The following is a 23,023-nucleotide window of genomic DNA, read 5'->3' on the forward strand; positions in this document are numbered from 1 at the left end:
AAAACTTTCACCATAAAAGAAAAAAAAATCAAAACTGCAAACAAAAATAACATCCCTGTGACACATCAGTGGTTAAATCCCCCAAAGAGACGGATTTAACTATTTTTAAGGGGGAAAAAAAGAAAAAAGAAAGAAAAAGATAAAGTAAGAAGGATGCAGTGCTTCTTGTAAGAGACTCCTTTTTGAAGAGATCGTACTAAAAAGGCTGCTAAAGGGATCGCTTGCTGCTGTAATTTGTAGAAAGGAGCTCTCTTAATTATAGTCAGAGTAGTTTATTGCATCTCTCCCTCTCTCTGCCTCTCTCTCCCAGCGCGTGTGCATGCAGAGAGCTGGGGAAAGCTGGCAGCACTACCTGAACAGCTATTGAAAGAGTGAGACTTCTCAGTTCCTGCTTCATTACTGGGTAGCAGCTATTCCAGCGTGCGAGAGCGCCTAACTGCATTCTCCCATCGCAAAGCCCTTGGTAAGTCCCCTTTGCCAACAGAGCTGCAGATTAACTCAGCAAAAGGCAGGAGGGGGGTGGCAAGGAGCCGTGGGGGCACTCAGAGCCCGTGTGCAGCTTCGGATCGATCAGATTTCTGAGGTGTTTTTTAATAAATGTGTTAGATCTTTTGTGCTTTGCTGGGATGTGAAGGCAAATATGTGGAATGTTTTATGTGCTCAAGAGCGTTGTTAGGCACATTCACGAGCGCTTGAAACCGGGCAGGATTTTTTTACAGGAGAAGAGACTGGTGAATGCTTCTCAGAACTGCAAAAAGGGTGYTTCTGTTTTGTTTTGTTTTCCCCTATCATTTTTCCCTTGCTTCCCTCTTCCCCTTTATTGTGTTGAATGCGTTAATAGGCTCAGAAAGAAGAAACTGTGTCTTCCTGCTGACTGATAGTTTTTGAAATGTAGAACTTTTATCAGAAGAGGGATGACAGCTGAAGCTATAGAGGAGATCTGCATGCTTTTTATTTACATACATGTTCTTGTCCCTGTTTCTGGTGTTGCTTGTACAGATTTATCAAGCTCCAGAAAAGTCCCCAAAGGTAGGAGATGCACATTTACTGCTCAAGACACCAATGYGTATGCTTGTTAAATGTGTTTATATCACATGTTTTATTAGTCATCCGGCTGACAAGTGGCACTCTCCAGGTAGTTCCTTTCACTWTATGTAGCAAAAAAGCCCTCTCAGATAGGCACCTCTTTTTCTTTACCTTGATCCTATGAATCAAGCTCATTAGGCTCAACAGAAAATGATAGAGGCCATTGGAGAGGTCAGGTCACAGCTCTCCTTGCCCCAGGTGAGTAATGGTATTTGAAACGAGAGCCTGCCATGATGCAATTACCTGAGCATCCCAAAGCACCCTGGAGCTGGGTGCATTTTGATTTGAAAAGTATGAATGAATTACTCCAGGGATGGGCTGGTGGTTATTGGCTAGGACTACAGAGCATTAACAGAATGACTGTCTCCTAACTGAATCCACATCTACTTCCCTGATGGATAAATCCAATCTAAAAGAGCAGGCTGTCTGACTAGCAGGACTTGGGATCAGTGAGTCATCTGTTACTGTCAGTCCAGACCAGTTTTCTGTTGGCTGCAGCTGTCCATGGGATCATATAGATGACACAGACGTATTTATAACTACRAGGAGGAAAGTTGCTCCTAATATTTAGAGTATATACACAAGTGATTTGAAATTGCTGCTTAGTGTACCTAGACATCATTTTCTCTGCCACTGAGCAAATGTGATAGCTCAAAGGATTAGTTTATAGGTCTGCGATGGTTGCTTTCCAGTTAGTGYGGGTAAATCTACATCTCCTTACATAGGTCAAAGGGAACGTATTGATTTTTCTCCCTTCCAGATGACTTCATTGTTTATTAAGGGACAACTTTAATAAGAGAGTGTTAAAACAGAGCTCAAATCTGCAGCCAAGCACAAAATAGGTGTTGCTTCCAGAAAAACAGTCATTTTACATTAGATTCATAGGAGAATGATGCTAAAGGGTGCTGATGACCAGGGTACTGATAAGTGAGCTTGTGATAACTTGATGCAGTGTGGGTTATAAATAGGAAAATGCTACATGTTCCAGGTTTTCAGAGACAACATTACTTCATCAATAACAAACAAAATTGTTATAAAATTCACACCATTTCCTGGGACACTTGGTGCATTAGATACAGTTCTGGGATGCAACAGGGAGAAGAATAATCACCAGGACAAAAAAAAAATTATAACCAAAGAATGTATTTATTTTGTATTTGTATACCACTTCTACATAAGCTAGTTGCTAGAATACTCTTGAATTATTTTTGCTTTTAATTTCATCTACCTGGATGTGCGAGAGAGCAGAAATACTGTAATGAAAAGAATTCCAGTGTGAAGGGGATTCAGAACGAGTAGTTCAGCTCAGCTCTGTGCCACATCCCAGCATCAAATTCAGCCTTGACCATGATCATTTTAGTAAGGAGATTCTGCTGTTGTCTGTTCACTATCAGCCTGGCGGGACACTGTCAAAGCAACCTAATATCAGGTCAGGAAGGTAGAAAAACRCTGCAGGCTGTTTGTTGAGGGCCAGATGCCATGGTCCTTCTGCCTACTGAAAGTGTTGTATGCTGTGAGGATGATACGACCCCACATGAGAAAAAGTGACAAGGAAAGAGGATCTGTGTTTACCTGCTCTGTAGAGCCTCATCCATGGCACAAGGGACTTGCCTCCTCTGCCTTCCCTGGGGATCTGCCTCAGCACAGATGGGATGAGATAGGAACTCCCTGCCTCTTCCTACACAGGGCATGTGCACAGATGCACCTGATAGACAGGACTGCACAACTGTTGAGTGTGCACCCACACGTTTGTATTGTAGATAGCCTGGCAGGCTGTGGACAGGAGATGCTGCCTATGTTTGGGCTGATCTAGTTGTGTGTCAGCACATAGTCAGCATGAGTTTCCAGGTAGTGACTTACTCCAGCTACCCCACAAGCCCCAGCAGAGTTATTTCTCGGTGAGATGAGGCATGGTCTTAAGTTGTCACTGATACAAAATGTCTTCAGACCTTACTAGTATGAGCCACAGAGATCTAAACATGCCTTCAAACCAACCTGGATTTTCATCAGAAATTCTCTCTGTTGCTTGAAATGAGCTCTCCCCCCTGCCCCCTTCATCAAAGATTGCAATTCATGAAGCAGAAAATGCCAGACACTCAAGCACTGGCAGAGTTCTTTTAAATTATATTTCTAGTTTCTCATGCTTTTATATGTCAAAGTTTTCTATTTCCTCTCTCTATATTTATATATAGCAAAATGTATCAATCCAGGCTTTTCAATACTCATCACTAAAGCAKAAGGGTCCATATATCCTTGTCTACTGAACAAACAGGGATTTTCAAAGGGCATTCCCTGTGCTGAGAGTGGCTTCTGTGTGCACAACTTGACCACAGTTCTACTTATGAAAACTGCAAAACAAAAGCAAGGAAACAGGAGTCTGGCACAATTCATGTTTTAGTACTGTAAAAGCCCTCCGTGTTGTCCTCAGGCACCTTGCTTCTCTCCCAATATTCTGTGAGTTTCCTGTGGGTTTGATTTAGACTAAAGCTCTTTGGAATAGGTATCATGTCTCCACTCATAGYGCATGTTCATTTCTTTCATGTTGCTGCGTGACAATAGGAAGTATTAACCAAAGCTAGAGCACTTAGAATGGATAAAAATCTAATGCGATCTTCTGAYCCTGACTGCTCCTTTTTCAGCAAGTTCTTATACCCTAACCGGGTCAAAAGGAGGGAAACCTACTCAAACCTTCTCCTATAAGCTTTTTGTAACTCCCCTGGAGAAAGGGCTCAAAATCCAAACATCTGTTGCCTCCTTCTATTACAGGGCAGTGGTAAGGGTGGAAGGACCTTGAAAAGTTATACCCATACAGTTAGCAAGGGAGTTCTGAATGAACAATAAAGATATTTTCCAGCATGGCATTCTCATGATTAGAATCGCTTACAAACTGTTTCTGTCATTGCTAGGACAAGAGTGGAACTGACATTTAGTAGCATATGAATCCCCCAGTAATTGGTGCCCCATAATGTAAATTACGTTAGAGGCAGCTCACTAAGTCCCAGTACAGCAAGTGTTCATTTTATTTTTCTCTCAAAGGGAGAGATTCATTTCTCTCAAAGGGAGAGGTACATTTTAGAAGACAACTACAGCACAGGGAAGATACAACTCTAAGACTTTGTAGTCAAAATTCATCGACTTGAAAAAAAAAATCTGAATCTAGAAAAGGTACAGTGAACCTGAGTGTTCCCTTAACCACATTTTTTGTGTTAACTCTGCTAAACAATTAAGAAAAGGAGAGGAGAACAGAACAGATAACTAGGTAATAGAAGGTATGATCACAAATAGCCTTCCCATGCTTTTAAATCTGGATCAAAGTTCTTTCTTTGACTTGAAATTGGAGGCTTTTTCACTGAGAAGCTCAGTACTATAACAGATGCTAGCAAAGCATCTTATTTCCATTATGAAAACAAAGCTGAAGCACTGTAACATATGTTGTGTTGATTCATGTCTTAGAAAATATAATTCCATGGAGATGTATTTGATAAATGCAATAAGAAAGCAGCTGATTTCTTGGAAAAATGTGTTTGACTGCAGCATTAGCCACTTGCATATTGTACTTGACAAACACTCAGATGCGATATGTTTTAATATCTTGCCATAAGACTTAAGAAGTTTCATTCAGATGCAACACTATTCTTTTCTCTTCCTGAATATCTTTAAGGATGCTACTTGCAAATAGAAAACATTAGTAAACAATTCCTTTTACAGCAATCTGACCCCAATGTTCAGTTGCTAGCATTCAGCCCCTAAGATAATATTGTTTATTACCTATGAAACTGAGATAACATATCTGTCTCTTCCTCCACATATGCACCCTTCATCTGTCTTCTTTGCTTATATTGCACACTGAGGGCAGAGATTGTGTCTTAGGGGGCAGGTTTAGCTCAGCTGGTTAGAGCGTGGTGCTGCTAATGCCAAGGTYGCGGGTTCAATCCCCATATGGGGTAYGCTGAGGGTTGGACTWGATGATCTCCAGAGGTCRCTTCTAACCTTCCTACACAGTCAGCACCTACACAGCTCTTGGCTGCAGTCTGTGGGGGCTCTTCTGAAGAATTTTCCACACATACTACTGACTGATATTCTCAATACCCAACTTCGTCAACTGAATGGTGCTAATGATCCTAGGAGCATTTCCCTCCACAATACTGAGTGTACAAACACTTGCAGGCTTCAAAACACCTTCCAGGTGTAACCGTCTACTGTGGTCACCAAGAGCTTCAGTTTTCCTGTCTATGACTTTGACACCTTTTATAAGTAATAAAATCCAAATCCAGGTGTTTGAAGAAAAGACTTAGCATACTGGTTCTGGAATCAGACCGTCTGGGAATGGATGTGGCAATTATTTCAATGATACTGAGAAATAACATTTTCTTTGGCAGTTATATTGCCTCCAAATAACTGACAACAGTAAATGATTGTTTTTGACAGTTAACTAGGTAAGGTGAATCCATGGGGAGCTGATAGGTGCTCTAACAAGGTATATTCCTGCAGAATTTTCTTTCTGACCAGAAAGCCACTTCTATAACTGACAGTTGGCACCTTCAGTAAAATTCAGCACAAAAGAATCTAAACAACGACAGCCCATCTCACTGATGCATGCATGTCCCAGTCTGTCTCTGTACATTTGGCTGAAACATGCTGTGCAAAACAAGAATAAATTTTGGTGAACTATCTGCTCTTAGYTCCCTATTTAGCCCTATATTTTATGTCAAAATATTATAAGAAAATTTAAAGGTAGTTCTTCATCCTCTTTAAAGATTCAATAAACCATCTCTCAACTTAAGCAAAAGCGAATACATCCTTGAYGAATTTCATCCTCCTCAGGGGAGTTAACCCTATTTTTAGAGAGAGAACAGGGTAGACAGAAATTGTTTCAGGGAGCAGGGAGCCTGTACAGAACAGCTGGCTCTACATCCTTGCCTATCTCATCACTACATTGAGTTTACTGGGAGAAGGACACAAGTTACAGCAGCCCAACACAGGACAGGGAGAGAAGAGTCAAAAAATAAAATTGCTYCAAAAAGTAGCACAAGATTTTATGAAGAACATATTTTATGTTGTTTTTCTTGAGGAAGATAGAATGAACTTGACCACTTCCCTAGCTCAATTAAAAGCCTAATTTTTGATATAGCCTTAAAAAGAAAACTCAAACAGTTGGATGAAAAAGATCTCTTTTATTGTGTTCAAACTGGGAGTTTTGGAAAATACCTTCACATAAAGCCAGATCTGCCCATCTAGTAAACCCYTGTTGTCCTTTAGCTATATTCAACCAGAGGTCAACAAGGTGACTCAAGACAAGATTCAGCACAGAACAGGAAAACTACCAAAAGCTTTTCCTCCAAGCTGCTGCTTTCTTCTTAGAGATTTAATCAACTCCTTAGAGCTTATTATCTGAGCAAGTCTGGGTTCAGGAAAGACACTCAAGTGTCTTTCTCATAGTTGGAAATCTTGCARCCCTATGTGTTGAGCTTTGATCCTCCTTTTGGGCTCTGCAGCTGGGAGAGAGGAGAGAGAAGGAAGATGTAGGAGGRCACTCATCCTCTTCTTCACTCTTTCCCCTGCCCAGCTGCTTCCTTTTGCAGAGGCCAAATGTCTATGTTCAGTCTCTCTGAGATTATACTCTGGGAGGCAGCATCTCTTGCTGCGCTTATCTGCAAACCCAGGATGGTGCTCCAGGAAAATAGGCAGCGGGGTTCTCTACTCCCCATGCTTTCAGAAGCCAGGTTCTTTTTCTTTTGAGTGACACAGTATGGTTGTCATATTCACAGCATTAAACAAAGTTTAATCACTCAGCAATGGAGGGGAGAGAGCTTATCTATCGATTGAACTCCCTATATTCATTACCTGACAATGCTGAAGTTAAGTTTATAGAATCAGTTGTTTGTGCCAGCAAATTGCAGTACATAGCYTTAGAAATTGTAAATAGCTGCAATGTTATATTTAAAAATTAAAAATTGATTTCTTCATGAGAAWGGCATGTGACACAGGCAAGCATTCACTCCACTTTGTTCATGGGGAAGTGCCACGGGATTATTTCTTTCAGGCCACTACAGAGAGTGATACAGATGCGAATTACTGCCTGACTCTCACGACAGATCCCCTTTGAATTCTCTGAGCATATTTTTAAAGCTCAATATCCTGCTGCCATGTGTGTCTGAGGTCAGGGCTCAGCACCTCTGTTATTCAGCTAGCTGCAATGTTTTTTAGCCTGGCCTACCCCCAGAAGGAGCTTGTAATAGAAAGTGAAGTAAAAAGCTAAGAATAAAGACATTCATATGTCCTTCCTCCCTAAGATTTGATTCTTTTGGCTTATAGTTGGGAGTACATTAAAATAAAACTGTGATTTGCTCTGGCTAGCATGGTATATGTAGACAAGGAGCRATGGAGGGAAGGGAGAATATACAGTCCATGGTGGTACTGCACCACCTCCATTGTGTGACAGATAAAATATCCCAAAAGACGTCAGGCTTTGGCTGTCTGTTCAATTTTGGGGATGCTTCCAGAAAAGAACAATGCCTAAAAAGATAGTGTCCATTTTAGCTAATGGAGTTCATTCTCTCTTCAAGCACAAATCACATATATTTCACTTGTGACCACTGACACAAAAACATACTTCCCAGTCCATGTGAATACAGATATTAGGTATAAGGCTTACTCTTCCTAATATGCAACTAATCTACCCAGCTATACATGGACTTCTAAGTAAGCAACTCTACTTTTCAGTAATGAGTATGTTATTTATCAGACTTGACTAATTCTGCCAAGTTTAAATCTGGATTTAATCTTATCTTAAGATATTCAGTGTTAGGATTTTGGTTCAGGAAAGTGTCAGCATAAACATATATATYGCTATGTCTGGAAGTACCCACAGTACAGCTGTGTTCCAAATCTGTTCCCCCCAAAACACGCAACACCTGTGTGTCAGTACAGCTCTCGTTTTTCATTTTTAACAAGTGAGAACTGAGAGCATACCAGAGTGCCTAGCTTCTGATCATAGATTGTGCTAACTCTGCCAACCTTGTGAAGTGACAGTGACGCTCAAAAGAAAAAGAAAAAGAAAAAGAAAAAGAAAAAGAAAAGAAAAGAAAAGAAAAGAAAAGAAAAGAAAAGAAAAGAAAAGAAAAGAAAAGAAAAGNAAAAAGAAAAAGAAAAAGAAAAGAAAAGAAAAGAAAAGAAAAGAAAAGAAAAGAAAAGAAAAGAAAAGAAAAGAAAAGAAAAGAAAAGAAAAGAAAAGGACCATCACATTTCCAGATAATGTATCATAAGATCTGATCTTGTAATGCAATGGTCAAAGTCAAAACACTGCTCACAACAGTGTGCTTTTTTCCTCAGCTCTACAGTTATTAAAGGCATTCAGCCTAAATAAGTAAAAAGAAAAACTGCTCATGACTAGCTTAAGGAGTAGCATGTGGCATGTAATTTGGATTTTTGAGTGATTTAGACAAGTAAGCTGCATTTCTCATCCTTCTCATATAAGATATGTAGATTCAGTAATCTTCCATCTGGATTTTCAAACTTCGGTTGCTTTTTTGGTTGTGTGCTGGAGAAAGATATTCATCTTATTCTAAGTATAGCAGGGTAAAAATTGTCCAACTGGAAAAAATGAGCAAATGACAGAAAGTGACCATGGGCTATAGCAGTGTATGGGAACCTTAAATTCTTCTTCAGTAGCAGAATGATTCTTTTACAGTAAACAGTCTCTTCAGATTTAGTGCAGGATCCATCTAGAATTGCAGTGGCACATTGGTACAAGCCTTGTCCACTCCCTTGTTCCAGCTAAAATATCATTACCTGAACACCTTGGCAAGGATGGCATGAGAGATCAGACTGGAACAGATCCATGGGCAAGCAAATCAGAATCTTCCATTCTCAGAAAAATAAAAGATTTTAAAAGGGGAATTTAARAGAAAAAACACGCTACCTTTATCAATGGTCCTGCAGCACTAACACCTTTCAATTGCACATACAATTCAAACAATGACCAAAAGCTTGCATAACAGTTAATTCCAATTGCTCAAGTCTATCTGTTCCCTTTCATTAACTAGTATATTGGGACTATCTCCAAACACTATATATCTGCAATGCATGGAAGACAGTCTGGTCTGCCCAAGCAACCAAGCCAGTGTCAGATTTACGGATATATGTGAGAAAACCTTCCTATGATAAGCCTACGGATAGCATAATCTGACCCATCCTGAAATTAAATGAAATTAAACAATGAAATGAAACAAAATGAAATGAAATGAAATGGAATGAGATGAAACGAAACAAAACGAAACAAAACAGAACAAAATGAAATGAAAAGAAATTAAATGAAACAAAATGAAATGAAATGAAAATAACGAAACAAAATAAAACAAAACTCTCCCAAAAATGTTTATGAACTCCGAGGGCAAATCTAACAGGCAATTGAGTCATGTTCATATGAAGGGTAAAATTTTCCAAAGGGAAAGGAACCAAAGTCTATATTATTTGTTAGGCTTTTGAAAGTAACAGTAAAAAAATCCTTAGCCAAGATCATCTACAGAAACAGATGTTCCACAGAGATAAAGAGAAGTATAGAACCAAGCACATATTTTTTTCCCCCCATCTCAAATGAAAGAATAGTAAGTAGGAGTGGCAGCTTCTTTAGGTCCTTTTCTTTCCCTTGGCAGATCTCTCTGGTGACAGAATCTCAACCAGGTTCCCTGAAACATCCTGATAGATCYCATAAGAAATTTGGGAATGTCTATTGCTTGAAAGTGCATCTTAGGGTGGGGCTTTGTCTCTGGAGATACTACAAAGGGCGTCTGGAAGAAGAACACTAACGACTTCATGCTGGACTAAGCACAGGCTTCCCTCATGGTTATTTTTTTTTAATTCAAAGGATCAAAGGAGCATGCAAAAATATCAGTACTGCAGCCAAGCAATATGAGGTACTTTTGGCACCATTTGTTCGTTTGGCACAGTGGCACGTGGCAAGGTAAGATCAGCTTTATGAAGCTGAACCATTGGTTGAATGTGCCGCCAAGTCCCCAGTACTATTTTGAATACATGGGGCCCTCTGTGGCTGCTAAAGCCAGAGTCTGCCAAGGCYGGGAGCAAGTGCCAGCATCCATAGCAAGGGCCAAGGGCAGCCTCTTGCTGAGGAGGGGGTCAGGACCCAAGGCTTTACGGTGAGGGAGACCTGACATAGCTCTGAGTGATATTACCACAAGCTTTTCAGTGACTTTAAAGGGTTTTCTGTCAAAAGGAGAAGCTGCTATGGACAGCAGACTTCAGTTCTGTAGCCTTGTGAGCAACCTATCTTAGCAAGAGAAACWCTGAAGGCAACATCAAATTATGCTTTTTTGCCTTGATTTGGACTTTCCTAATTCCCCCATTGCCTGAAGGAGGGTCTTAACTGCAATGCATTTCCTGTGAGCAGTGGTGGGGGCCCACTTGATGCACAGGTTCCCTTTAGCAGCAGCAGCAGTGTTGGCTGACGGCTCCATGAGGCCAAAACCACCTTGAGGAGCAGGTGGGGACTGCTTTTCCTTTCTTCTCCTTCCTCACTGCAAGGCGCTAGGCAGTGTGGGCGAAACAAGGAGTTGCTTTTCCTGCAGTCAGGTTTACACTAAACAGAAGGTGAAAGCTGCAGTATTTGCTTTTGTGGTAGATATGCCTCCAGAGCTGTAGCACGAAATTACTAGTAAGGTTATGTGTGTAAGACACACATAATGTTTGCATTCTAGGTCCTCAGGGAAAAATATGGAGAGGTGATTTGGCCTGGCATACAAGCCCATAATGATCAGACTGCAATTTAACACAAGATTTACAGAAACATGGTTTTGGCTAGGCACGGAGGGGCAACTCACCTACTAAACTAAACAGAGTTTCTGTAGGGAGCATAAAAACCACCAGATATACAAAAAACAGTAAGAGCAGGTTAAAGCGATTACCGTTCTACAAAGAATAAYCAGAACATAAATGGCTATTCTCACAGTGCCACAGTGTTTACCTTTTAGTGTGCAGTGTTTGGAAGTCAGGATGGTAACGGGGCAGCCCCAGAGCCCTCAGAGGCAAGAACAGGGACTTTACTCACAGTACAAGTTCTCAAGCTGAACAGTTCAGAAATTGGCAGCCGCACACTTTGAGCAAACACCAACAAACATATCAGAATGAATTTGAAGCTGCTATCCCACAGATCTGGAACAACAAMAAAAAAATATAAAAAGGTGTTACCAGTGTTAGCCCAGGGAAACTTGTGTTTGACTTGGCACAAAAAAAATACTGTGAGATTTTTGACCTGACAGTATCAGCTGTGATCTTTTATCGAGAAGATTTATGCAGTCTTGAAAGTGAGGATTTGGCAATTAACAGTTACGAGTTTTTCAACTGTGCTGTCTTGTTTAGAGTTTGTAGAAAATTATATACACACCATGTGAGAAAACATGTATCAGTCCTGTGTATGGCAAGAGGGCACTCAGAAGATGTTACCTTTTTTGTTGTTTTCATTAATTTTATAGTTTCGGTGCTGATGTTTTCATTACTGGGAAGATACAAGCTTTGAACCACAGAAGAATAAGATGCAACAAGTCAAAGTGTGAAGTAGCTCTGTGTAAAAGAATTTAGACTGAACATTTCACCCTCACTTTAATTTATTACAATTTCTTCATATTTTTAGGCTAGGATCACCCCTTCTGAATGGGACATAATCTTTTTAAAACATTACACTTCATGATGTCTTGCATGTCTAGAGGAGTAAATTTGTTTTGGTATATTTTAAAAAGGATGATTTGACTAGGATTGGATTTTTAGTATAAAAGAAGTATTGTGGGAAAGACTTTCAAAAGTAGGAACCCAAACACAGACTTGTGAATGGCATCTACATCCACACTTGTAAAACTGAAAATATGGCTTTCTGGGTTTACCAATGTGGTGCAATGTTCAGTTACTGGAAGCAGAATAGTAAAATTAGGAGGATACATTCACCCAGACAGAGAAGTCCTGAACAACGTCATGTTGCTTCCAGGATACATATTGGCTTGGATACCTTTACTTAGCACTGCATTATGTTAGGTAAATGTGTCCAAGCGAGCCCCACTTGAAAATGTGACCTCAAAGGTGGCAACTAATATTTGTTTTTATCATATTTGCTTGAGGTGCATTGTATTTCCCAGCACCCATATATAGTGGAAGTTTGGAAAGCCTAAATTTGGAAAGGAAAGTATGTCCTTCAAAGCTTGGCTCATCTAACTGCTTTTCAAAAAGTCAGTCGTACTGTTGATGACAACAAAAGCGCTTACGTTGTAAGTAAAAACTAGTAGGAATAGCATGGATAATATTTAACAACAYAAGCAGAATTCTCTCTAAGTAATTCCTAATCTGTGCTATTTTCATTACTGGATTCCAAACCTGCCTTGTTTTTCTCTCTTTCCAAGGGACAGAGTAAATCAGTTCTGACATTTGAAACAGTGTATTTACAGCAGTGGGGAGCGTGTGGCTCTGGAGGGTGACTGCAGTGAAGAATACAGAGCAGCAAAGCCCCTGGATGCATTCACCACCTACGGGAATTGGGAAGGGGGCTAGCTTCTGCACCATCTTCTTTTTCCTTCTTGTTGTAAAAGTAGGAAATGGAACATCGAAATATTTTSCTCTGCTTCAGATCTAAAAATAAGGAATTTGACGTGGCTATATTAATAACTGAATATGTTATCCCCACTGGATGGTTTTTGTCCCTGTCTCCTGTCTCCCCAGGAAGAGAGGAAGTACCCGTTGTTACTGCTTCAGTAATTTTTCTATTTCTTCCAGCGGTGAAGGGGCAAATTCTGAATGCCAGCTGGCACAGTATGCAAGAGTGTATAATTTATGAGTTGTTTGTGAGAAACTGGAAAGATATTTCCTAGCTACAATCAACATGAGCATAAGCAAAACATTCAGCCTGCAATCTCTACCACACAGTGTGGTTGCCCATGCCTAGTTATCACTCTGCACATGTTTTTCACTTTCCTGAGCCATAATTCTCAAGTTAAAAAAAGACGACATTTTTTTTTAGGCTGGAAGGCTTCTCAAGGGAAAGAGGGACAGTCTGGAAAAAACAAGATTGAAAAGGTATAAAAATACATGTATCTTGCCAAAAACAGATCAACACAGTTGAATATTGGGGTGGGTGGAGGGGCTATAAAAACAGAGGCAAGATTCTTAAAGAAGATAGCTCCTAACCAAAAATGGAAATGGTCTGGAGAAAGATAGGGAAGGCAGTTTTTGACAAACAGAAGAGAAGAAAGCAAGCTAGAAGTGTAGGAATCTGGGATACACAGAGTTACTGCTACTAGTTTTTAACTTTTTTAACCAAGAAATCTGCATAACTGGCAATATCATCAGGACCAAAGCCAGATGTTGACAGATTTGCGCAGATCTACAAATGTTCAGTGATATCTGAACCCTTCTGCTTGGCTTCATGTCTCTAKAGCGCGTGCATGTGCACACGCGTGAGAGGTGATTCCTCAACTTGTGCAGCGGTGTGTTCTCACAATGTCTTAACTTGTACACTTTCCCTTGATAATCCCCTCACTCAAGAATACAGGCTGTCTGAGAAGAGGTTGAGAGAGAAAGCTTGTGGAGGGGCCACAGGGCCAGTGCTTAAGTAGATCTCACGGCTGTCAGAGTTGAAGCGTGCACACAGTGAAGATGGTTGGATTTTGCCTTCACTATCTCTTCTGGAATAATTGCAAAATCCATTTACTTTAGCTTAATACATTTTTTATGTGCATGTGAGTTTCACCGTAAAGTGAAAATAATGTTCAGGAATCCTTGCTCTTAACACTATATATGTATCTCCAGAACATAAAATATGCAATCAAATGGGTGTCTGAAGATAGATTTGTTAGACTATCTGTACTGCTGGAACACTGTTCTAATTGGAGAGGCAGACTTAGGTTTCCAGATTTAGTTTGCAAATTATCCTGCTGTACCATACAGGGGTAGCAGGCAGGGTTATAACACATAGAATTATTTATCAGAATGAATATAATTAAGTCTTGAAATGAAAAACGCAAAAAAGAAAAAGAATCTAGTAGAGCAATATGGGCTAGGATTGTTATTTACTGAAGAGATATGGGAAAATACAAAAGGAAGAGTATGCTAGAAAAAATGATTACCTTCCTCCTAGTACAAGTAATAGTTTTAGCAGATCTCCTGTCAGAAAATGTTCCCCAAACTAGTTTTATCCAAAGATTCTCTGAAAGGGCAAATTGTCTAGTAATCAAGTCATTTCATGACTTAATTTACCTTGATTAGCATGGCACTTTTCAAAAAGTGCTAATCAATTTTAACACCTAGTAAACTGGAAACACCATATAAATTGCTATTACAGCCTTATGCTGCAAATCAGTTTGAAAATCTAAATCAATGTGCATTTTTACACTATTATTTTTCAGTCGTTGGCTGAAATACTTTTCTTGATCTTGAAGTGTGAGAGATGGGTTTTCATGATAAATAATTAGAGAAATGCCACACCAGCATTGAAAATTTTTAGTCCTATTCTATTAGAATACTGAATATGTAAGAAATATTAAGGACAATTCTTTTTTTTTTTTTTTTATCAAGTAAACTCATCATAAGGTCACCCCATTTTGGTTTTTATCTGATGAAGAGCATTCCTACATGTTAGGACCACAGATTATTTTAATGATAAATGGAAAGACTCATGCTGTATAATCTAACTGCTGGGCATGTTATATGGTTAAGTTTTCTGAAAAGCTATAGCCAAAAAATGCATAAAACTATCCCAAAGAATACCAGGAAATAATTGATAGTGGAGTCTCATAATGGTTTTCTCTATTATTATACATCTCTTTCCTGTTCTGTGTTACCACAAATAAACCTATCACATGTCTTTAGGCAGTGTAACTGTGCCTGAAAATTGTGAGTTTTCAGATGTTGAAGACTTAGACATTTTTTAGCAACCAAATCTAATCGTCAGCCATCTGGAGCTTCTTTCACTTACATGTTTATTAGAAGAACACAGGGACCTGCTCTTTTTTGGTAAGAAGAAAAGTTTCCATCCTGTTTCCATAGCTATATCCTATTGTACTATACTTACATATATTTTTCTCTCTACTTTCTGCAAGACACCTGTAAAACTTGCCAGTAGAAGGCAGACAATTATGTACATCCATCTGACAAGAAAGTACTGTCTGGATCTGAACATCATTCTTTGTACTGGAAGAGAAATGGCATAAGATGGGCCAAGTTCTGGGGAAAAAATAGCAAATAGCCCTTTCTAATGTGGAACAAAAGCAGAGCAGAACTAGCTTCCTGCAGAATGCACTAGTGCAGCTTCAAGACTATGTCTTCTGAAATATGCAGCAGCAAGCAAAGTGGGGCATCCAGAGCCCAGGCAGTTGTCCTATATGCTCCCCTAGAAAATAGCAAGGAAGAGGGTATGTTGAAGATACTTGTAACTAAACAGATGCCTACCTTTGGAAGCAAGTCCTCCTGTTCTTCCTAGACAGCCCATGGGAAGGTTCAGAGTATCCCTTTTAAGCTATATTGCCTTCTGCAGGAGAAGTTTTCTCCCATTCATTGTATACAGAGCGTAGGAAGTCACCTCACGTAGGAGCTTATGTAAAGACTTCTCCACTGCTAGGTCCAGTGATGTTTGAGCACTATTTGGGTCCTGGTAAGCATCCTTCTTGGCTTGTGCTCTTGTGTGCCAGTGCTTGCACACAGCACTTCCTGTGCTGTGGAGATCATTCCCAAAATGTTCCCACTACTGCTAGCTGTGGTCTAATAATAGATAGTTTTCAGCTCCATTTCCTCAGGCATGTCCTCTTGCATGAATCTCCCATGTGTGTTCTGCCTTGACTGATTTATACATATCCTACCTGACATATGTATCACTCCAAGGCCTGTGACATGCCTTTCTCTTGGTTCTCCAATCCCTATACGTATTAAGTGGTTTTCTCAATGTCCTTGTTCCACAAACCAATTCCAATAAAAGTATACTCTACATTACTTTCTGTTTTTATGTAGTATATCATTTGCAGTTGACCAGAGTCAGCCCTTGCTGTCTGCCACGGTACCACCACTGTTCACTGGAAATGTCTAGGGAATAGAAAAATACACACTGAAAAGCTTTCTTTTGGCACTGTTTTTGTACCATTTTTCCTCCAGGCATGCTGAAACAAACTGGACCCTCAGGTTCAGCTCTATCGTAGTTTGGACAGAAGGTGACAGAAAGCATGAGAACTTGTGGATCCTTTTCAAAGATCGACATACAAGAGAAATTGTGTGCCCTTATTCATTTTAAAAGCAAAGTAATCTCCAACTCCAATGAATCTTCTTTTTCCCTTCGTTTCTGATAGTGATTGAAAGCCTACATTTGAGGTGAAGAGTACCTGTTTCTTATGCCTACACTAAGTGAAGGGCATCAGTTTCATTGTTCCCTTCTGGTTCAGCGCGTGCAAATCCTCTCACCTCTATCTTAACTTGAAATTCACTTTTATATCTGACCATTCAGATATCTACTTTGGGATGAGGTGATTTGTGTACTGAAAGTGTTTATGATGGAAACCTTAAGCAATTTGCTCAGACATAAACAGCTACACTGTAGGTGTCTGTATTTGGTCAGATTAATCCATCCAGTGTCAGTCTGAGGAGATACGCTGAAGTACTGCTAGAATGTAAAGGTAACTCAGGATACAGGTATGCAATCAGCAATAAAAAAATATTGAATGTACTAAAAATAAGCAGTTAACACTTGGAAGATAAACCATATTTCTCATGTCAGACAATTGTATGATTGGAGAGACACTAATACTCTGAAAGATGATTAATGTGAGTTCTGTCAGGAACTGACTCTGTGCAGAAAATATACTCCTGGGCCAAGCACTGACTGTGGAAAATGCACTGCTCCAGATGTTCACATACAGAGACTATGAGTCTAAGTGCATTGACTTTTTTCAAGAATATGAGAATAGCTATGAAGACAGAAATGGGAAACTAAGCTTATTACTACATATTTCAGTAAGTAGAGTGTTCGTTGCCTCATCAAATGCCTTTGTTTTCTCATCCAGCACAAGGAAGAGTTGTCCATATCTTACAAAGTACACTTCACTGTATTGATCACACATAGTGCATTGGTCCATTAGTTTCCAGTGAACAAGAGAATTGCCTCCAAAGATTCTTCTGGAGCAAGATTAATGACCTTTAGGCTACTGGTCATAGCAACAAAAATATAAGTATTGGGCATATGTGAAAATGGGGGCAGAGAAAGAGAAAATGAAAGGAGAAAAATGAAACTGAACTGAGATGATGGAAATTGAAAGAGAAGAGGAATTAAAGAGGAGCAGATGAGAGCAGAAGAGACAGGGATTCAAGGGAATAGGCAACATAAAGAACACTGATATGAGAATTGTCAAACCAGATCAGAGCCACTGCTCTTGATGCCTACCATCCTATTTCTGATAGAAACCAGTATTAAATGCTTCAGAAGATGGTGCAAGAAAACCCTCTAGTTAAAAAAAGAAAAGGGATATAATCAGCCCATCAGGAAATTTTATGCCTAAGCCTTTTCAAACAGAGATTATTTTAAGCCCTGAAGCATGAAAGAGGGATGACAACTGAGATGAAAATAAAAAAGATAAGGTGGRCAGAATGGGAGGAGTGTGGAAAAGAATAAACTTCAATATAAGATGAGCCCAGAGGATCAGGATTCATTATCCAGTGCCATGCTGAATAGGAGATCCAATTCAAAGTCGTTATGTTGGGTTTCTGTATAACATATAGGAAAACACATTATCTTTAATGAGAATGTTTTCTCTAGTTTTATGTGTTGCTTGCACAAGTTGCAGGATTTGTAAGCTACCCAGTTTGCTCCTCCATGCTATTCACAATTTAAAAATTATGCAGGGAATTCACTTGTTCATGGCTTAATCCCCACAGACCTTTTCAAACAATGCTTCCTATTTGTTGCTATGTCTTCACTACTACTTAACAAAGGTAACCTGAAAGACATTGATGTGGCTACATGTGCTGCCTAGACTTGGATGCTCACGCTGCCCTTTGTCCTTTAATGCGCTCATTTTAAGTCTGTATACTTCTATGATTAGTATTAAACATGTTCTCTGATGTGCTCTGTCAGGGCAGGAAGCACTCTTAAACACTAAAGATTAAACATRGTAAGCTGCGCTGCAACTTCTTATCATTGACAGTACTGAAGAGTGACAATATCTCCAGTGGAGCTCCTGGAGGAATCGTACCTTAGACAATCAGATTTCCCTCTAACATTTTCTATCATGGGGAGGGATGAGTTTAGTGTTGCAGCTCTTCAGAGAAGGGAACGGATGCTGCCTTTCATGCCTTACCAGTGCTGCTTRTGGTACCTGAAGTAAGACAGAAAGAGCTTGGAGAGAACTCAGGAACAGCATTATCAAAGTGCTTTTACCTCAGTAATTCTAGATAATGCAAAAGCCCAAAGTATGTCTGAGTAGGACCTTTTATTCTTCCCAGTAAGTATCTCATGATGGCCCTAGTACAAAGATGTTAAGTAAAAGTGAAAGCCAAACCAGGCCTTGTGCAACTCTACATATCAGATATTTTTTGAGAATGAAGAGGACTAGAGAAAAGAAGCTGCTGCCTAATAACATTCACCACAAACAGAGAGAAGGCAACATATTTGAATGTTTTAGTAGAAATATATCAGATCCTAACAAGATATTACAACAGATCAGCAGACCCTGTGATCAACATCTCAGAGCTGACTGATCTATCAGTAGTGTCARCCTGTAGCTGAGGATACGTTTTTGTTGTTTATAGTTGTCACTTCAGTTAGATGTTAGAGAGCTGCTAATTTTGCAGTGTTGCTATCTGAGYGCAAGCTTTTAAATGAGCCTTGGACAAAGAATATATTAGGATATAGAGGAAAACATTGCCTATACACTTCCTATAAACTCYACATGACTACAACTTCAGTGTCTTAATTTGCTTACTTTGTAGTAGAAACTTCACTTGAAAGACCCTTTCAGGAGAGTAATTTCTCAGGACCTATTASTCAAGAAAGCAATTTCCACATCTTGAGAGAAATAAAGCCCTGTAAGACATGACAGGGTAAAAAACAGAGCAGCTGGCAAAAAATCMCATGACCCTTTAGAATGATGATTTAAATGGCATGTCTCTCTTCATACTGCATTAGTGTTTGAACTTCTGCCTGTCCTTGAGGTTAGCTTCTGGGACTTTATGATTTATAGTCCAGTGTTCTACTTTTTTGTTTTTGGTCTTGTGTTGCCTGTTTTGCCCAAGTCTGTAAAACTAGATGACCATCTTGCTCTGACAAATTTGCTCAGGGTCGGCAGGGTAAAAAGGTTGACAGAGGAATTATAAGAAAATTAATGCACAAAGACATGGGCAGAATTTCTCCTCAAGCACAGCTAAGTCAGCTCCTGTCTCATTCTTTGTTTACAGCATAACCAYCCCTGTAAATGCTGAGGGTAGGGAAAGTGAAGAGAAGATGCACTAGAGGAATTTGACTACACTCTAGAGAATGCACTTGTTTGCGGTGGCATCTGACAGATTCCCTCATCACACAAATGTCTGAGTGTAACAGATTGCTTGTTCTCTGYGATTCAAATTAGAAATGCTTGGCAGACAAAATAAAGGAATGAGCATATTCTAAAAATAGAGGATCTGTTTTTTCACATGACAAACAAAGATTAATGTGAACCTAAATTAATAACAATATGTTTCACATTTCCTGGTCTGACTGCCATATATATTTCATCAATTTGTATCTTTATTCATAGAATACAAAAAAAAAGTGCAAGAATAGCATTTCTCACACTTTGAAAGAGGATGGTGCTTCTAGAAAATAAGGTTGTGTTTTGTATAAGGGAGTGGGAATGTGGGGAACAGGAAAAGGGGTACTGTGTACCAATTCTCTTCCTCACCTCAAAGTGAGGTGTGGACATTCATATCTATTTTAAAGCAAAGACTTGTAACATATTCTTCCCTCATGAACTGGAAAAGAAAGGTCCTTTTGTGGATTAGGTGTTAAACCAGTGCTCAAAAGATGTGCTCAGTCCTCAACAGGTGTCCTGTATGGTACTGAGTATGTCACTTCGGGAAAGACTCATCTCAGGGCACTCTCTCTCTCTTCCAGTGTGCTTATATAGCAGCAYGCAGAAAGGGCCCTGGATCTTCTGTGAGGCTGCTAAGCAATTCTGCAGTAATAAGTGAATAACAGCAGCAGCTAGTTGCTTCAGGCTTGGTAAACTTCAARTTTTGTAGCAGGAGGCACCTTCATTCAGAGAACTACAGCGTGTGAACAGCTAACCTAACAGATTATCCTCGACTGTCTTCTGTTTTGACTTCTGTAATTTAGAAATCCAACAATAAAACCCAGGAAAATTGGCCCCACTGAGTGAATTATGCCCTGCTCTGTGTCTTTATTTACCCTTTCATGGCTGGAAGCCTGGTGTGATGTATCTGGCAAGGTGAAGTTTYTCAAACTTCTGTTTTGTTTATTTCTCTGTTGATCCTGATGGCATCCATGAAAGCACACTAATAGCACAGTGTGTCTGAGCCCATCAAAGGGGCTACTGTAGCCTGCTCAATTGCACTGAAAAGTCCCACAGGAGTAGTTTATGCAGCAGGAATTTATCTTTGCAGTTAATCGCTGCTTCTGCTGAGCCCTCCTGCATGGCTAAGCCCCCTGTGTATTTAACTCACAAGAAGGCTGGTCTGAGGCAAGGGCTGTGCTCCCAGGCACACGGCTGCCCCAYGGCACCCCATCTCAGGGGTGGTGGCCAAGGGAGGTTGCCATGTATCAGTGGTGCTCTGATAACCAACCACACGCATATGCTCGGCCTGTTGCAAGAGCACAGGGAGACACGGTCACAGAGAACACCCGGAAGGGAGTTTAAGCAAACGCATTTCGCTGTGCGGCGGAGGTGGGAGAGCAGCGCTCACAGAGCAGACGACGAAGGCTCAGCTGCCAAGCAGTAGTAAACAGACTGCTTTTGCTCGTGCAAGTGGCCCGMAGACGGCAGGATGACATTCAGAGCACGGCCCCAGCTCTGTGCATTCTTCCTGAGGGTCCTCAGCCAACATTTATCTSCTTGATTCCCCCATCTGTAAAAGTGGATGACATCATTTTCTTTCTCCATTCCTTTCCTGTTTTCTCTGCCTAGTAGGCTCTTGAAAGCAGGAACTTTCCTCCTCCCCTGTGTACACACAGTCCCCAGTGTAATGAAGCATTGATCTGGCTGATCACTGGTGAAATGGAAAGAATAAGTTATTGTTAGTAATAGTCCCAGTGCTTTAACTTGACCGGTTCCCAATTCCCGGCATCAGACTTGCTGAAATCCTGTACTTTAAAGTCCTCATCTCTGGTACGGACTGAGTTGGAGTGTGTGTAATTCTCTTTCAAATCTGACATGGATCACAAGCAGAGTAACGTGGGTAGGTTCAGCCTAATCCCTCATAGACTTTCCTCTCAGAAAGGTCATGACAGCATACAGTTTGGCGCTAACTGTATTAATGGTACTCAACGCTTAGAAAACTCAGGGCTCAGGACTAGCAATAGATTTTCAACTCAAGTTCTTCTAGTAGAATACTGAGGGGAAATCTGCTGTGCTGGTCTACATTTCCATGTGCTTAATTCTTGTTAGTGCTACTCCCCTTTCACAAACAAAACTAGGACAAACAAATTGGGCTGAGGAGAAGGGTTTATCCTCATCACAGAGRAAGATTTCCAATCCTAATCTTTGCTGTTGGGTGGGCCTTGAAGTTTTCAATCCCTTCTCATGTAAGTTGACATTTACCACAGTTTTTTCTGCCTCCATTCTTTGAGAAATTAAATTTTACAGAAATAAAAGAAGCACATTGAGAATGGATGCACGTTTCATTTACTCTAATTATGCGCAGTGAAAAGTTTCCATTTCAACAAACCTCATTGATATTCTGCTGTGAACTTGACTGGGGAAAAAAAAAGGAACAGAAAAAGAGATTTTACCAGTCAATTGACTTTAACTAAAAAAAGCTTTTGTGGATTTAAGAATATTTCATTTTTAATTTGATTTTTCTTCCCTCTCCCTTTATGATTGATGCAATGACAAAACATCTCCCTGGATCACCCTGATTCTGGAAGGGTTGTAGTACCCTTATACTCTGATACAGGAGCTACTGTTATTTTGTGGATTAATTCCAAATAGCAGGAGATAGTGCGTCAATATTGCATAGGGCTTCGTGTTGTATGTGAATATGCCAATTCTTAGGTCTCTAGGAGAAATACTTACTTATCTCACAGATATGGTTAAGTCTTTCAATATTTCATGACCACTGTCACTAACGCGTTTAGACTCTATACATTTACTAACAGTGTTCCTAAAACATACATATAGAGGGAWTTAATAGATCTGAGAGCAAGCTCAAGAATCATAATGTGAAACATTGAATAATTTATTAGAAAATATAGAAAGCCTCAAAGAGAAAAAGAAACAAGCATTTTTTACTTACAAACCTTATGAGCATTGTTCTYTCAGAGATGGAAATTGTTAAATTCTGTTGATCTTGAGAGATTTTCTTTATCAATATCAATAACAAATAAATTAAAAGTAATATAAGTATAATTTCATAACTGTTAGTATCCTTCCTTCTTTCTCAAGCAAAAGCTTCTGAACTGAACTGACTGCAGTAACTGGCTGTGCTGTAACAATATGGTGTTGTCATGAAAAATATCACAGTGAATCACCTTCTGTGTTCCTGGATATGAAAAAAGGCTTGTTAAGCTTGAGTTAAAGTTATTAATATGTACTGTGTCTTAAAGAAGACAAACACTAATAGTATTTTATTGTTTAATAATCTAATAGTCAGGAATACAAGATTAAAATTGCACTAAAACTGCTGCAGTCCTAGTAAGTATGGAAATAAGGAGAATAAAGTAAGGACATGAACTTGGTCCCTTTATATATATATA

General features: G+C 39.7%; 1 long non-coding RNA gene across 2 annotated transcripts; it reads left to right on the top strand.

Moving 5' to 3' along the window:
* The first annotated feature begins 320 nt into the window (after positions 1–320).
* LOC146586719 (uncharacterized) lies at positions 321–20,454 on the top strand. Of its 2 annotated transcripts, none has more exons than XR_014897771.1 (3): positions 321–463; positions 9,953–10,048; positions 20,137–20,454. It is a non-coding gene; the product is annotated as an uncharacterized LOC146586719 (long non-coding RNA). The 2 variants fall into 2 exon arrangements; XR_014897772.1 differs by lacking the exon at positions 20,137–20,454 and adding an exon at positions 12,489–14,642.
* The last annotated feature ends 2,569 nt before the right edge of the window (positions 20,455–23,023 follow it).

This window comes from Rhea americana, unplaced genomic scaffold, assembly GCF_003343005.1.
Source record: "Rhea americana isolate MKP2758 unplaced genomic scaffold, rheAme1 scaffold_66, whole genome shotgun sequence".
NCBI classification, from domain to species: Eukaryota; Metazoa; Chordata; class Aves; order Rheiformes; family Rheidae; genus Rhea; species Rhea americana.